The 18,432-nt window shown below is 46.0% G+C and overlaps 1 long non-coding RNA gene and 1 pseudogene across 1 annotated transcript in view; one reads left to right on the top strand and one right to left on the bottom strand.

Annotated features, from left to right (window-relative positions):
* LOC135966384 (uncharacterized) overlaps positions 1–18,432 on the bottom strand; it is a 50,635-nt gene that overhangs the window by 14,799 nt on the left and 17,404 nt on the right. The gene's annotated exons all lie outside the window — the stretch shown is intronic.
* Positions 917–10,532, top strand: LOC135966382 (uncharacterized; annotated as a pseudogene).

Raw genomic sequence — 18,432 nt, 5'->3', positions numbered from 1 at the left:
TTAGCAAGAACAGGGGGAAGCTGGGTCCACGTCCACATTTGATGGTGGGAAAGAACGGGGGAAACTGGGTCCACGTCCACGTTTGATGATGGGCGAGAACACGGGGAAACTGGGTCAAAGTCCACATTTGATGATGGGCGAGACCAGGGGGAAACTGAGTCCACATCCACATTTGATGGTGGGAGAGAACAGGGGAAAACTCGGTCCACGTCCACATTTGATGGTGGCTTTTAATGCACTGCAGCCTGTGTCCCCTTGACCTTCACGAATTTTCAGGTAGTAAGAAAGCAATTTTTCTTACTGGAAAGGAGAAAACTAAGTGGCTGCAAAGTAATATAATTTCCTTAAAGCAAAACAACAGAGAACCAACTTTGACTTTTTCCACATTACCCAGTAATTCTAAGACTAAGGGTTTTGTCATGTTACAGCAAATGCCGTTCATTAGGGGGAAATTGGAAGTCAGAACAGTGTGTGCTATTCAAATTCTCAATGAATAATTAACTCAAATGGGTTCAGAGTGCTACAAAATGAAATTAATTTGTTTTTAGTTTAACCCCAAATCCCCAATCCCTTGCCAAATGATCCGCTATGTATCCTACATAAAGGACAGGGTCTTTCTGGCAGAAAACCATTAACAGCTTTTATTTGCAGTAAGAGAAGCATGCCTTCTTATCAAACAGGTGCATGGCCCCCTTGCGGGGGGGTCACCCATCACCTGCATCCCCGTGTGTCACGGTGTTGCCGCACACCATTAACGCATCAAAATGGAAAAGGAAACGTAAGCAGTGTTTGCTGTCCAAAGTTCACGTCAACAACTCCTTATTATGAAGGCACTTCTGAGCCTTTCCTCCTGCATCTGGGAGCTGCCAGCAACCCAGTTCCAGGAGAGAAAATAGCTCGACACCTCCTGCAGCCCATGGAGTCCTCTTGTTGGGACAAGGTCCCCCCAGGAGAGAGGAGCCCCCAGCAGGGTCAACACTGGAGGTCCTGGGGGTGGGTGGTGCTGGGGAGGCCATGCGGGGAGGGCTGTTCCCTGTTCCCTTCCCCTCAGGAGACAGCTGGCCCAAGGTGACACAGGACCGGATGGGATTTCAGGGTCAGGGACCACGGAGCCCGGGGCTGTGGACCACACCAGCCCAAAGCCACTGCATGCCCCAGACCGGGGCTGTGGACCACACCAGCCCACGGCCACTGTATGCCCCAGACCAACACGAGAAGAGTGCAGACCAACAACATCTTCGTCTACGGTAGGTGTCACGGTTATCGTTCCTAAGAGAGTCCACGGCCACTTCTACCAGGTGCCCTCCACTCTTCCCCTGCCCCAGCTGGTCCCCCTGTGACAGCCGTGTCTTTGAGAACGGGGTGTGGAGCCAGGGGGAAAACACAAAATAAACCACCTGCTACTAGAAACAGCCTCGCTGTCCTCAGGGAGCCGGTCCCGGGGCCAGCCTCGCTGTCCTCAAGGAGTCGATCCCGGGGCCAGCCTCGCTGGACTCAGGGAGTCGGTTCCAGGACCCCATGGACACCAAATCCAGGCACATTCAAGCCCCACAGGTGGACCTGCCGAACCTGCGTGTACAAAGAGTCGGCCCTCCGACACGCGTTTCACATGGCAGGAACACTGTATTTTCTGCGTGTACAAAGAATCAGCCCTCCGACATGCGTTTCATGTGGCAGAACACTGTATTTTCTCCCTGAGTTTGGTTGAAAAAATCCACCTATAAGTTGACCCGCAAAGCTCAAGCTTGTGTTGGACAATAGTCAACTGTACGCAATTGACACTGATTCCTACCAACAATATCCAAATCTTACCATGACCAGCACGATAAAGAGAATGAGCAAAATTTAAAAACTAAAGCAGAGTTTTTTCCTGCTAGTTGGGGCACTGCGTATCCCCTGTGGGAAAGACAACACTGGCTGCTGACCAAACTCCATCGGCCTCTTCCTCCGTCCTGAGGGCATCTTCCTCCATCCTGACAGCAGCCTGGGCTTACCTCAGTCCCAGGGCGGGGGAGGAGGACGCACTGTGCACCCTCCCAGCTCTCCTCCGCCCCTTCCCTCAGGCTGGCCCAAGAGCAGCCTGAACAGTCAGGTGCTGGGAACACCGAGCTGCCCCTCCTCGGCCCACAACCTCAGGCCACCTGTCTCATTTGTGACGGAGAAACAGAGCTGCAGCTGCAGGCGGGAGGCGGGACACGCTGGGATCTACCCATGGCCAGGCCGAGCTACTCTGATCACTCAAGCTTCACTTTCATCACTTGCTCTACCAAATAAACTAGAATAAAATATGCCACTTCCTCCTTTGCACACACTCCCAAGCCTCCCATCCCACTTCCCGGCGCTGACCCCATAAGAACACTTTCTGTGCCTTTCCAGGTATTTTCTATCCTCCTCAAGCACAGAGCCACATTCAGAGTGAATTTTTTTTTTTTTTTTTTTTTTTTTTTTTTTACAGAAATGGCACCAGGGCAGATGATTTTTTTTGTACCATTTCTTTGGTTTCTTGGGCATTTTCCGCACCAGGACAGATGGGCTCTGCTCTCCTTCCTCCCCACCGAAGGCTGCCTCACAGCAGCCACACACAGAGCCGTAAGCCCTCGCAAGACTGTGGGTGTCTCGGGGTGCCCCACGTCCCCAAAGACCAAGGGGTCACAGATCCACACTGTCCAACAACACTTCAGACATGGCCTCGAGCCTGGGAACCCTGCTGGCCAGCCCAGGCCAGCAACAGAATAGAGGTGTGAGAGGTAACATTTGCACTTCTTAAAAAAAAAAAAAAAAGGCAGATATTCAGTGCCACATTTAAAATGATCATGGCGGCCAGGCACAGTGGCTCATGTGTGTAATGTAAGCACTTTGGGAGGCCAAGGTTGGCAGATCCCTTGAGGTCAGGAGTTCAAGACCAGCCTGGCCAACACGGTGAGACCCCTGTCTCTACTAAAAATACAAAAATTAGCTGGGCATGGTGGCAGGCACATGTAATCCCAGCTACTTGGGAGGCTGAGACACAAGATTCTCTTGAACCCTGGAAGCAGAGGTTACAGTGAGCTGAGATTATGCCACTGCAATCCAGCCTGGGTGACAGAGCAAGACTCTGTCTCAAAAATAAAAATAATAAATAATAACAAAAGAAAAAATATATATGCATTCCTAGTCCCTTGGAGCTGCAGCAACAAAGCTGGTGATATATTTTGGGTGTTTCTAATCAATGTTTTCCATGAGCTACACTGCAAGTCTCAACCTTGACCCTGCTACAGTAATCATCTATTACAAATTAAAACAAGAGCCATAACTCTGTCTCCTACTAAAATATTCTAACTGAGACATGTTAACAGAATACATTTCTTTGGGTGAGAAAGTATCCACCAGGGTGGGGAACAGACGGCCCACCGATTGTGCTGTGGCCCTAACCACCAAGGACTCATGAATCATCCACAGCAAGGCTGGTGACTCAAAAAGAACACTAAATTGCTCTTTGACATCAATTCTTAAACCTTGAGAAACCAAAGTTCTCTTTGTAACAGACTTTAAAAAGGATGAAGTCAGAAGTAGCTCAGCAGAGATGCACCAACTCTTACCTGGGAGAGACACTCCTTGCTAATCACGTCTGGATTAACGGATGTGCTAAAAGCATCTCTTCCAACAGAGACACAAACTGAAAACAGGAATGCCATGAACACCTTCCCCAGATAACCCAGTCCTCACCCATCCACCCCTCAGGAGGTCCCCAGACAAGTCCAATAAGGAAATGACCCCACAGCAGATTCAGGTGCAGGCAGTGAGGGTAGTGGCGTCAGGGAATTCCGCCGTAAACCTTGGCAGCACGCAGGGAGGTGTACCCAGCTGGACAGGTGAAGTCAGAAGTGCAGGATGATCTGGCCATTCCAAATAAGCAGGGCATAACAATTTTGTTAAAATGAAACCCAGCCTTTGAAAAGGCCCGGACTTCCCACAATGTGTGGTATTTATAGTGTGGAGGGCACTGTAGAGAAGTTATCAGAGGGTTCACGACGGCAAGATCCACGGAGGCTCTGCCATGTGCCAGGCATGAGACAACAATTCACACAAAACACCTCATTTCACCCTACACAGAGTCCACAGACTGCTCCACAGTCTCCCAGGTAAGAGTTGGTGCATCTCTGCTGAGCTACTTCTGACTTCATCCTTTCTCAACTGCTTCATGTTTCACCCTACACAGAGTCCACAGACTGCTCCACATTTCACCCTACACAGAGTCCACAGACTGCTCCACATTTCACCCTACACAGAGTACAGAGACTGCTTCACAGAATACTACCAAAGGGGACCATCAAATGATCCCCAAGAAGTAATGAGCGCCTTAAAAGTAAGAAAGCCAACCTCCTCCCCCTCTATTAACTTCCTCTCCTCATTTCCGCAGAACCAAAGAAATATGAAGGGCCAGTGACGCCCCACTGAAGAACGCTCTCCTGGTGGTTACACTCTGTACATAGGGAGAACAACACTGCTCCGTGCTGCATGAGGCTACTATTCTATACTACACTAGTACGATCTGTTTGTTCTATTCTATACTATTCCATTCTCTATGATAGAATACTACAGCTTCACTCCATACTATAAAACGCTGTACTATCTGTTCTATTCTATTCTATTTTCTTCTATACAGAAAGGAGTTAGCCAGCTTGCTTTAGGCAGACAGTAAGGGAAGGGTCCCAGAGAGCCTCCAGCCCATGTTTTGTGCAGATAGGGGGACTTGCACGGGGGGGCCCTCCTAAACATGCTCACAGCAGACTAAAGGTCCCCATGCACACGAGGGAATGGGGTGGAACCACCAGATATTTGCTCCTTAGACAGCGAGACCAGCCCCATCAGCTTCTATATAAAAGCCCTTGTAGTCAACTGGGAAGGGGGCGACCAGCAATCTGCTCTCAGGACCCCTCTTTTCGCTGAGAGCTTAACTTTTAGCTTAACGAGTTCCACTGCACTCACTCTTCGATGTCCCCGTGCCTGTTTCTTCCTGGTCATTAGACAAGAACCTGGACCCAGCTGAGCTAAAGAGCAAAACTCCTGCATCAGTGCTACAGAACACTATCCTCTCTGTTCTGTGCCATGCGACTCTACTATTCCACACCACACTACGTAATATTAATACTATGCTGTGTGTTCTAATCTAGATTGTATTATGCTATGCAATACTACGTCATTAGTTCAACTGTATACTCTACAATACTATCCCACTTGTTCTATTCTAGACCATGTAATACGATTTTTCCTATTGTATACTATACTACATAATGTTACACTGTTTCTTCTGTTCTATGCTACCCTATATAACATTATGCTATTTGTTCTATTCTGCGCTACTCTATATAATTATATTCTGTTTGTTCCATTCTATACAACACCTTGCATCATTTTACCATGTTCTACGATACAAGAGTAGAGTCAGTTATACTTTCATAATCTTTTCCAAGCTCTTACCCAGTAAGAAATGTGATGTTTTACTATGCCTCACATAAATGCACATTTCATGATAATCAATGCCACTTCCTATGGTTGTAGAATTCTGTCTCTATGATTCTACTGATACGGCTTCTTTGGGCTTTTCTTTAAGTCCTTTGCAGTGTCTGGTTTCCTAGTGAAAAGATGACTAAGGTCCCGATAAGATCCTACAAAACCAGCATTCACACAGGCTCACCTGTGTGCACTCTGCTGGACTCCGTGTTGAAGGAGTGACAGGAAGACAGACGGCTGTCGGTGGATGGAAGGCAACAAGCACAGAGTAGATTCCAGAACTGAGACATGTACCAAGGCTCTGGCACAGCTGAGGGTCGATCCCAATTCTAGCCTCTCACAGAAAGGCAGAGGGGACTTAGCACAAAGAGCACGGAACTTTGCTTTAATAAAGCAAATGCTTACCATCCACTGTGAGGAGCTCAAGGAGAAATGGCAGTAGGCTCTACTAATGATACTGCTTTAAAAAATGGAAGGGAGAGGGTACATTTTCACATGGGCCATGTGGAAAGTTGGCTGGACCTGCCGCTGGACCTGACACTGGACCTGCTGCTGGACCTGCCCCTGGACCTGTCGCTGGACCTGCCGCTGAACCTGTTCCTGGACCTGATGCTGGACCTGCCGCTGGACCTGATGCTGGACCTGACGCTGGACCTGCCCCTGGACCTGCCACTCGGTCTGCTACTGGACTGCTAACAAATGCTGCAGATTTTTATGTAGAAAAAAGTACAATGCGTCTGAGAGCAGCTGTCCCAGCTCTGGATGAAGCCGGCAGAAAAAGGAAGCAGCAGAGACGCTGGTATCATTCAGTGGGCAGAGTCAATGACCCTCCTCTAAGTCCAGCAAAGCTCAACCTGCATGTCTGCAACTAGAAATACCAATCATAAGCCAGACCTCCTGGCAAATACCATTGACCTGCTGTAATTCTGTGTGGTGTATTATGTCCCATGTACAGGAAATCTTTCACAAAGCCTTTAACCAGGAAGTACTAACATGACTTTTAATGCAATATAACAGCTTTGCACCCATTTAACATATATTTAACCCCAGTGGTATATTTAAATATATATTTTATAGAACATCAGGCATGTTTACCTAATGGCTCGAACTTTCACAATGTCTCTCTCCCTGAGAGGACAGCGGAGGATCCCATGCACTGTCTCCAGGAACATGCCCCTCCCAGAGAGGATTCACAAATCAAATGTGCACATGCATGCATGCACAGACACATATCACACACACACACACACACATGGACACGCACACCTATATGCAATACATACATTCACACATGCACACACGTTCACATAATCACATAATACCACCACATAACAGACGCGTACACATACACACAACACTCAAACACACGCACACAAACATACAACACTCAAACACACACGCACAAGCATACACACAACACTCAAACACACATGCATATACATACACATTCTGACACACATACATACGTAAGTGTGTAGACATAACATGCACAAATATACATGTATAACTATATACACATGAGCATCCATGCATGCCTACTTGCACATATGTGCAGTCGTGCCTAAACACGTAACACATGCACACACATACATGCAACACAAATACACATGCACACATATACACATGCATGCACATGTACATTACACACAAAGGCACACATACATGCACAACACATATACATGCAATACACACTTTCATACACATAAATGCAAACACACATACATATATACATCCCTCAAAGACCCCATTATTCAATTCTAAACAAAGTGGTTTATCCCCCAAATGTACCTTCCCGTAATTAATAAGCTCTACTGCACATTTCTTGTTTCAAATAATGAGGTCTCACACACAGCACACACACATTTATACTCCAATACGTGTGAACATATAAATAGAAATAGGCACACGGGCACGAAGACCCTCTTCTGTAAAGGTATTCTCAAACTTGAACTGAACGAATTCTGCTAATTATAGTCAGAGTCAGCAAAGATATATATTTGACCTCGGAATGAATATACTCGTTCTTTTCGTTACCCCTGGCAACAGCAAGAATGTAAAACAGTTGTGCGATATCATGTCACTTATTCAATCCCACTTCCTGGGATCTGACCCACTTGGAATAGCGTTTCTGTCTGAGTGATTTCCTTCTGACTAAAATCATGAGACGATTCCTTCTCTTCCTGCTTTCTCTTTCCCAGGCCTTTTCACTGCCCTTTCATCATCTCAGAAATAAATCATACTTGTCAAAATGGAACGCAAAGAAACAGCCTTAGGAGAGAATCCCACAATGGAATGGACCCAAGAGAGGAAAAAATATTCTTTTTGAAAATGTACAAAAGGAAAAGTCAAGAGGCCTGGGTTCCCTCTCATGACAGAAACAGACGTCAGCATAGCAGGTCGCTCAGCACAGTTCAGCTCTGTGTATGAAACAGAGATTCTAGTCCTTGTCCCTGTTTCAAGCTCTGTGTATGAAATAGATTCTAGCCCTTGTCCCTGTTTCATGATGTTGCAGTGAAGGTAACAAAACAGACAAAGGGCACAGGCTGCAGAAAAGGATTTTAAAAGGATGACTTTTAAAATGTGAGCCTGCTTTTCAAGGGCACAATGAGGACATTTTCAAGTATATTAAAGCTGATTTATAAGAGATAGGTATAAAGACTCTACAAGGTCGTTAGACTTTAGACTTACAAAGAAAACAAATCACATTCTCCTAGCATCACCAGTCAGGTGTTCCACAAATACTAAGAATAGCCACTGCAACGGGGTCCACTATGAGGGGTCAAAACATAACCCATGAAGCATGGCCGAGAGCTCCTATAACCTGATTTCTAGGAATCTAATTTTAAACATCCTCACAGCTAGCACATCACAAAAATACAGAGCTCCAAATGCTGTAACACAAGTGCTAACAACACCTAGCCAAAAATATACGAGGCATTTCAGGCAAAAATCCCAGAATCAGAAGAACACAAGTTTTCTAAGTTCTTCAAAAGCCGGTGCTGGTTGAGGCTCCTCTGCAGACTTCAACAAAAGACACGCTAGAATTAGCCATTGACGGTAACCCTGAGTCAACACGCACAGTGTTCGGAAAAGCACAAGGCCTGCTCCGGCTTGAGACCCCTGGGAACTTTCTCTGGACCGCACCGAGTGGACGACTTTGAGAACTCAAAATAACCAACAACCAGTCCATGAACAGAGAAAGAAGACTGCAGCCTCCCTGGGGACCTGGCTCCATGCCTGCCCCCTTTCTTCCGGATACCTTTGCCCTTCCTGGCTCCCTCCTCCACCTGGAGATGCTCTGGGTTCAGGCCCCTCTCCAGTTGTGTCTCGGTCCACAGCTGGCTACCTGTGTGAAGCACCAGGCCTTGAAGGACCATCTCCACCTGCTTCCTGCACTTCCCACCCACTTCCACCATGACACCCAGGCTCTGGCTGCTCTCAGGGATCAGGGCCGCCAGGCTCCCCCACAGGCTCCAACTGGAGTCCTGCCCCCTGGTTTTCAGCAACACTTGGGACTTTCTCCTGGAAACTCTCGGCTCTGGGCTTTAGTGAACTGCGCCATCCAGCTCTTCTCTGGATTCTAAGCAGGGCCTTCTCTGGGTCTTCCAACCCTTCCTCCATTTCCAAATGTGGGCTTTCCTTTGGCCTCCTCTCTCCAGACATGCACGCCTCACACTCTGGCTACTTGACCTGCACTTCTACCTAAGAGGCTCCCAAATGCTCCCTGCTCCAGATTTTCCCCAAGCCTCCTCCTGTATTTCCAAACTTGCAGCTTGCAGTGGTGTCTCTAAGTATCTCTGAGTCAGGTCCACACTTGCTTCTCCTGATTTCCGGCAAAGCGCAACGGCGACCTCGGGGTGCAGACTCGCAGCTTCATCCGCCTTCCTGTACTCCCTCTTCCCCTCCTGACCGAGGCACCGAATTGCTCAGCTCACTGGCTGCCTTCTCTCCTCCTCCGGCCACGGCGAGTGCCCTGCATGAGCCTGCCCTGTCACCCCCCGGCTCCACGGCATGCCGCACATCAGAGACACGATTCTCTCCGAAACCCTCAGTGGTTCCCTAGTATCCCACAGGTAAGGACTTCCACATTCTGGCCCCAATCTAACTTTCTGGCCTCAGATATGCACATGCATATTTTATCTGTGCAAAGAGAGTACAGGCCTCACACCCGCTCTCATTCCTGGGCTCCTAGTTCCTCTTAAAGGTGCTGTATGAGGTACCTATGCACTTTCCAAACACTAACTGAATATGCGCTTGGAGAACACTTACTTGATAATTTTGTGGCATTGCCGGATAACGTGGACAAAGTGAGAACTACGCAGGTGTGTGGACGCTGCCTTGCCCAGACCTCACTTACCCAGACACTCCCAGATGCTCAAGGTGACCAGCCCTATTGGCGCACAGGCAGGCGCAGGCTGCACCCCCACAGCTGGGCCCCGCGAGCTGAACTATAATTACGAAGCAGTTGTTTGCTCCTAAATCTGTTTATGCTGGTGCATTTGTTACACATTACTGAAACCAACAAAGTATGACTCCAAAGAGAGAATAATTGTATGAAAACTAAGTTGGATGCCTTTCAAAGACTTAATATAGGGGAATTTTTTTTTTCATTTTAATCTTTTTAAAATTGCTATCAAATTAGGTATGGGCAAAAAATATATACAATGTTTGAGGAAATAATTTTTAACGGTTTCATATCTAACATACCTTGCTTCTCTTGTGTTGCCTATTCTCTTCTAGAAGAATAAAAACTGTGGCAGGCCTGCGATGGCTGTGGTTGAGGAAAGAGGCCACAGCCACAGCCAGCAGAACCATGCTCAGCAGCAGCCTAGCCCCGCGTGGAAGAGGCGTGAACACTCTCGGGAGAGGTGGATGTGAACTAACGGTTCCCAGCTCTGACCTCTTTATCTGAATGCGGTGATTGGTTTTATCTGAATGTCAGACAAAAGGGTGTCTACGTCCAGGAAAGACTCTAAACACTCTGGACGCTGCTGCGGCAGATGGTGACCGTGACCCAGTGATACCACTCTCCAGTGGGCAGCCAACCCAGTCTCCTAACCGTAAAGGACATTCATAGCAACACTACGAAAAAGAAACACTACTGTTCTGACCCAGAAAAGTGAAATGTAAAACATAAAATACACAGGTTCTAACTAAGAGGCAGACAGACCGGGCACGGTGGCTCACGCCTGTAATCCCAACCCCTTGGAAGGCCAAGGCGGGTGGATCACTTGAGGTCACGAGTTTGAGACCAGCCTGGTCAACATGGTGAAACCCCATCTCTACTAAAAATGCAAAAATTACCCGGATGTGGTGGCGGGCACCTGTAATCCCAGCTACTTAGGAGGCTGAAGCAGGAGAATTGCTTAAACCTGGGAGGTGGAGGTTGCAGTGAGCCGAGATCACGCCACCGCACTCTAGCCTGGGCAACTCCTTCTCAAATAAAATAAAATAAAATAAAATAAAATAAAATAAAATAAAATAAAATAAAAGGCAGAGAAAAAAAGGAGATTTCCTCTGATCTTAAAAACAGAAGTATTTGTTTCACAGCGTGGATAATTGAAGATCTGCATAGAAATCACCTAGGGTCCCGCCCTCCCTCACAACAGACTGGGATAGAGGGAAGGAGGGCAGGAGGTGGGCCCCTTGTCCACGAGAGCCTCCTCCCACCCCATCCCCTTCCTCAGGAGGGCGGCCTGCCCAGTGCAGGCTCCCTTCTCCCCAGGTAAGACCCTGGCGTCTCTACAGGAACACCCACCTCCCTTCCCTGCAATCCACTCCAGCTGCTCACGGCCAGTCAGGGGGGGCGCTCTTCAGAGAGGAGCAAACGGTTTGGAGGACAGCCTGAACTCCAACGTCCCAGGTGTGGCTTGCCAGGAAGCACAGAGGAAGGATGCAGGTCCCCAGAAGGAGGAGGCGCAGGAGGACGATGAGAGAGAAGAGAGAGAGACAAGAGAGGCAGACTGCCCAGCCGGGGGCTGAGCACAGGATCTGGCTGAGGCCCCCTGGGGAGGGGCAGAGGCAAACAGGCTGCTGCTTCTAGGCTGCTCGGGAAGATACAAGCTTGAAGGGGCTGCAAGGCAGGACTCACTGAGGAGCAGTCATGTGGATGCCACGCCTCTCACATGGCACACACTGACAACATGCAACTCACATGCAACACAACACAACACGCATGTACAATGGGCTTATACAACACTGACAACACACACTGCACACAAACACACACAACCTATACAACACATACCCAATACATGTGACTCACAACACAATGTGCATTTATAACACACTCATACGACACATAACCAATACATGCAACTCACAACACAACATGTGCGTACAACACACTCATACACACATACAGCACACGTAACTTACATACAACACAACACGCACGTACAATGCACTCATACAGCACACACAACACACAACTCACATACAACACGCACATGCAACACACTCATACAACACACAACACTCATACAACACACAACACACGTAACTCACAACACAACATGCACACACAACACTCATACAACATACATACAATACATGCAACTCACAACATACACACACAACACACTCATACAGCTCACGTACAACACATGCAACTCACGTTCAACACAACATGCACGTACAACACACACAACACACGCAACTCAACACAACATTCACGTACAACACACTCATACAACACAACACTCATACAACGTACACACAATACATGCAACTCATAACACAACATACACATACAATACACTCATACAACACATACAACACATGCAACTCACGCATAACACAGCATGCACGTACAACACACTCATACAACATATAACACATACAACATGCACACAACACACGCAACTCAACACAAATACATGTACAATTCACTCACAACACACAACACTCATACAACACACAACACATGCAACCCATAAACACATGTACAACACACTCATACAACACACAACACTCATACATCACACACAATACATGCAACTCATATACGACATACACATACACACATACAACACACAACACTCATACAACATACAAAGCATGCAACTCACAAATACACGCACAACACACTCATACAACACACAACACTCAAACGTACAATAAGTGCAACTCAACACAATATGCACATACAACACACATACAACCCATGCAACTCACATACAACACAACACACTCATACAACACATTCATACAACACACACTATACAGATTCTAAGTATGAAATAGAAAACAGCACACTCACAGTTTCTAAATTTGATGAAAACTTTTTTCAAGAAAGTCGTCCAACATCCAAACTGGTACCATGTCCTCATTTTCAGTTGCTGTTCAGATTCAAGCATTTTTATCATCTACTCTATGAATTATAATAATACAGCATAAACCCATTTTTCATTTTACACCCACTTTGCTGTGGGGTGCTCCAAAACAGGGGCCAGGAGCCTCAGAGTCGTCCCTCGGAACAAAACACAACCGACACTCAGAGGCCAGGAAGGGAACTCGGGGGGTGACACACACTCTCTCATCTGCAGAGCTCTGCTTCAAATACTTTACACGTAACCAGGCTGGAACGGGTTGGTGAGGGTACAGACATGGCAAACTGAGAAGAAACTGGCAGGTGGAGAAAGATCAGTCAAAATCCAAGGAAAAATGCTGAACATTTTCCACAAATAGTTCACACAACAGATGATACTCAGGCTACTGAAAGTTTATTGAGAGGGGTCTTGCTCCAAAGAAAAAGTTCTCTCCCAAAGTTATCAAAGATTCACAGCAGGCACCTGCCCCCAACACACCATCTTCCGAGGGCCTAGGAGTCAAAAAGAAGGTAAGACAGTAGTAAGGGTACAGGGAGAGGAGAGCGGGAGGGGACCGAGAACTCGGAACCAAGAGATGGGCGGACACTGAATGCCTGACTCCAAGGTTATCACCCCAGAAAACAAGTCTGTTTAAGTCCGTAGTAACAGTGTTAGTACTTTCACTGAACCTGCACTCAACACTGGAGAACCTCCCTGTGTTATAAAGACGATCTGAAAAATAACATTAATTCACAATGTAGAGTGATGATTCAGCCACAGAAAATAAAACTGACATAATCCACTACAAGTCACACTATGTCTGTCTTTAAGACTGGTTTATGATGCAGAAAAGAGGCAGTTTGAGATCTAAAATACTTAAACTGGCAAACACCTTGTTTCCCTGAATTCTCACAACCGTGGCACCAGCTAGAGTAAGACAGAGTGGTTTTCAGAGCTTCCAGAACAGCAGAACAGATCAATCATAAATATGCAAAAGTGATCTGAAAACAGAATTAATTAATATTCCACGTTTTGGCTTAAACTAGTCATGTGATTTCCAATAAGTGGGAAACATTCACACCGATTTTTATAAGAAAGTTCAATGTGAACACATAGTACAGAACATTGCCTTTGTTTTGGAATTTATTTATTTAATATGATAATTTCATTTGTATTTAGTTATTCTTGATGTTGAATGCTCATCTTTATTAATGATGAGCTACCCATTTTCTGACTGAGGAAACAGAAAGTTGTCACTGCCTAACAGCAATACTCAAAACAGCCTGTATGAAAGGAAAAGGTATATCTGTGTGCACACAGATGCATACACATGCATACACGTACCTATACATGTACACACGCGTGTACATATGTGCATACACATACACACATACACATGTGTGCATGAGCACACATGCATGCACACATATACACATACATGCATACACACGCATATGCACATACACGTACACTCATATACACACGTACACATGCACACACATACATGCATATACACGTGCACATGGACACGTGGACACGCACATACACACGCATACACACATGCACACACATGCATGCGTACATGCATACGTAAGTATCATCTCAGGTACGTGGATTCAAAATTCTGATGCAAACAAGAATAATTACAAAACAAGGTAGGGTGTCAACAAGTGAGAATTGAGATGAAAGTTCTGATATGTTCCAGAGACGATACGGGAGGTCGTCACATCACATAAATATCTTACCCATTTTAAACGTGACAATTCCTGCCAACATCGGCCTGGATTAAGATGATTTCATTGACATAAGGAACAGAAAATATAGTATTTATTCTAATGAGATTCTGTAATCATTACATTATTTTCACAATTATAAGTAATCACTAAATAACTTCCTCCCAAGGGTCTAAAAATAAAAATAAGATAACAAAAGAAAGTCACAGTCCTGAGAGCTTTATCATGCAAATCACAACTGTGAAAATCAAGCATGTTTTTGAGACTATGCCCTCCTCAAATATCCTTCCTGGAATTTTGTACCAGTAATGGCTGGTAATTAATTGTTATACCAGCTGGAAAGTATATCATTGGGGGTACGTGAAGTAAACATGTAAAGAGAAATGAACACACACACTTGAACCCAGGCCTCATTTCACAACTGTTTCCTACTTTCGATTTGCTTAGTTTACCTCATGAGGTACCTCGAGGAGAGAAAGCAGAGCTGGGATCTGCCCCGAGGCTGCTTCGGGAAGAGCTGGGTGGGCACCAAGACCCTCAGACCGAGGGCTGAGCTGCGTGGCTATGACCCCATCACTGCAGCTCCCCAAGCGTGTGTCCCTGTGTGTCACGCAAACCCCTGCCACACAGGTGACACACGCCACACGCCTGACACAGGCTCAGCACACAGGGAGCGATCAGTAAGTGGTGACTAGAGAGAAGTGACGGCCTTCAGCGTGGATGGAGAAAACAGGCCACAGACTCACAGAGGAAACGCCACAGATCCACAGACGGAGAAAACACCACAGACGCACGGACGGAGGAAACACCACAGACGCATGGAGGGAAGAAAAGTGCCACAGACGCACGGAGGGAGGAAAAGTGCCACAGACGCAGGGACGAAAGAAACGCCACTGACGCACGGATGGAAGAAACGCCACAGACGCATGGACGGAGAAAACGTGCCACAGAGGCACACACGGAGAAAACAGTCCACAGATGCACGAACAGAGGAAACGCCACAGACGCACGGACGGAGGAAACAGGGCAGAGACGCCTATACACCAGTGTGGAACGTCGGACAGGAACGTCCCGGCCATGCACTGTCCACTCCCCCTAGAGACTTCCCACCCCAGAGCACTCAGGATGGCTGTGGAGCGCCTGCCACGCACCCCAGAGGCGAAGCTGGGGAGCCAGAGATGAGCAGGTTCACGTCCATCAAATGCAGCTGCAATCCCTGTAATAACTGGAGGTCACTATTAAACAGAAGGGCACTTCACTTGGAATAAAAGCACTCTGCATAAAAGAACTAAAGATTGGCTGGAGACAGCTTAGAAACCGTCACCATTATTCTTGTTAGTGACAGCGAAGCTTCAAGAGTGGTCACTTTTCCTGTAGAAATCCCACAGAGGTGATTCCTGGAACTCATTTAGAATATTTCTTTCCCAGAAACCACACAACCAAGAACTTAATAGTGCCGTCTCTTGACCAGAAAGATTCAGATTTCTGATGAAACTAAACCCTGTCCAGCCTCCTGATTCTAGAAGATGCTGTACAGAAAAGCTAACTCAAAGGGGTCTCATTTCTTTTGTCATCCACGACACATAAAAAATTTTTTTAAATATACAAAAAATGTAGGAATCGTACAGTGAATACCCATGTGTCTACCCCCTGGATCACAGACTAGATTTAAATGTAAAGTTCTAAAGGTTCCCAGCTAAGGAAATGTGCAGTGTAAGCCTCTACCTGGTTAGAACCAAGGGGAATGGAATGAGCTTTCCCCAGCCTTGCTGCTCAGCTGGGAGGGGCTGCCACAGCTCAGCCACCCCACCCCAGAGCACCCAGGATGGCTGTGGAGTTCCTGCCACCCACCCCAGAGGTGAGGCTGGATCCCCATTCGCGGTGTTAAGAATGAGCCAGCCTTTAGAGGCCATGTGGTCTATACTTGAATAGAAAATGTTCCAGGAAACTAAAGATTCCAATGCGTGCACTGAATTCCTAACCATTTGAAACCCAGGCTCCTCATCTATACACGAAGAACAACGCTCTCTCCTGGGAAAGCATTTCAGAAGGACGAAAAAGGATCCACATGAGAGCAGCTGAAAACTACAAGGCATCATGCAATTATAAGCCTTTTTCTATATCTTTGTTTCAAGGAATGTCAGCATTCTAAATATTGCAGTTCATCCCACATCACCTTTCAGGAGCAAATCATAACGATCAAAAGTATCAGCAGAATCACTACCAGCTCAGTCGCCATGTGCTTCTTCTTCCTGCATGACAATTCCTGCAGAACGATGGGACCATCCAAGAATGGCTCCCTGCCATCATGTGCCCATTCTCCTTCCCCAGGGGGCTATTCCTGTACTCACGGGGCATGGGAAACCTGTATAACGCCACCAGAAAGTCCTTGTTTGACTTACACACTTCCCAGAAGGGCTGATTTTATCCAGAATCCTAACTGTGTCAAACACTAAACCTAAGAAATCATCAAGAAACCAAGGAAATGTAAGGCCATGTCCTGCCCCGGGTGCATGGCTACTAGGGGAGAAATAGAAAATGAGACATGAAAGGAAACTTTTAAGATATTCAGACCATCACTGGATGATTCCAGGAACCCATTACAGATCATTGCTGTTCCTAATAACAGGAAAGAAATTCTAAAATCCCAACAGGCATGGTGAGTCCCTCACTTGCATGAAGTCAAAATAATAATCCATCACTCTCTTCAAAAGGACAAAAGAAAAACTCTACTTCCTCTTCATATTAATTTGTGTACAAGCGACTTAAGTGAGAAAATCTTAATGTCTGGACTGTGATATCAATAGCAAAATAATCCCAAGATTCCCAATTAAAAGATAGAGACGGCCTGAATGAATTTAAAACAAGAAAAACCGACTATATGCTGCCTACAAAAAACACAGTTCAGCTGCAAAGACACACATAGACTAAATGTGAAGGGATGGAAAAACACATTCCACATTAATGGAAATCAAAAGTAAGCAAGAGTAGCCATATTTATTTCAGATCAATCACAATTTAAGTCAAAAACTGTAAAAAGGAGAAAAAAAGGTAATTATATAATAAAGAGATCAAAATAGCAAAAGGATATAACAATTACGAGTATATGTGCACCCAACAACAAAGCACTCAGATATATAAAGCAAATATTAGTAGATCTAAATGGAGAGAGAGGTCGGGCGCGGTGCCTCACGCCCATAATCCCAGCATTTTGGGAGGGATGTGGAGGCAGGTGGATCACCTGAGGTCAGGAGTTTAAGACCAGCCTGGCCAATATGGTGAAACCCTGTCTCTACTAATACAAAAAATTAGCCCAGCATGGTGGCACATGCCTGTAATCCCAGCTACTTGGGAGGCTGAGGCAGGAGAATCACTTGAACTCAGGAGGTGGAGGTTGCAATGAGTTGAGATTGCACCTCTGCCCTCCAGCCTAGGCAACAAGAGCAAAACTCTGTCTCAAATAAATTTATATATACATATATATGTATAGAGAGAGACAGGGAGACACCAACACAACAATAGTAGGAGCTTCAAAATCCCACTGTCAGTACTGGAGGTCATCTAGACAAAAAATAACAACAAAACATCAAATTTAAAGTCCAGTGTAGACCAAATGGACCTAACAGACATTTACAGAACATTTCATCCAACAGATACAAAATGCACATTCTTCTCAGCACATGGAATATTCTCTAGAATCCACCACATGTTAGGCTACAAAAGAATTCTCAATACATTTTTTCTAAAATTGAAATAACATCTAGGATATTCTCAGACTCTAACAGAATAAAGCTATAAATCAACAACAAGGAACAGACACTTCTCAAAAGAAGACATTTATGCAGCCAATAGAGACATGAAAAAATGCTCATAATATAGAATGAGACCACCACTTC

This window comes from Macaca fascicularis, chromosome 11 (genome assembly GCF_037993035.2).
Source record: "Macaca fascicularis isolate 582-1 chromosome 11, T2T-MFA8v1.1".
NCBI lineage: Eukaryota > Metazoa > Chordata > Mammalia > Primates > Cercopithecidae > Macaca > Macaca fascicularis.
This window is presented reverse-complemented; position numbering and strand designations above follow the sequence as displayed.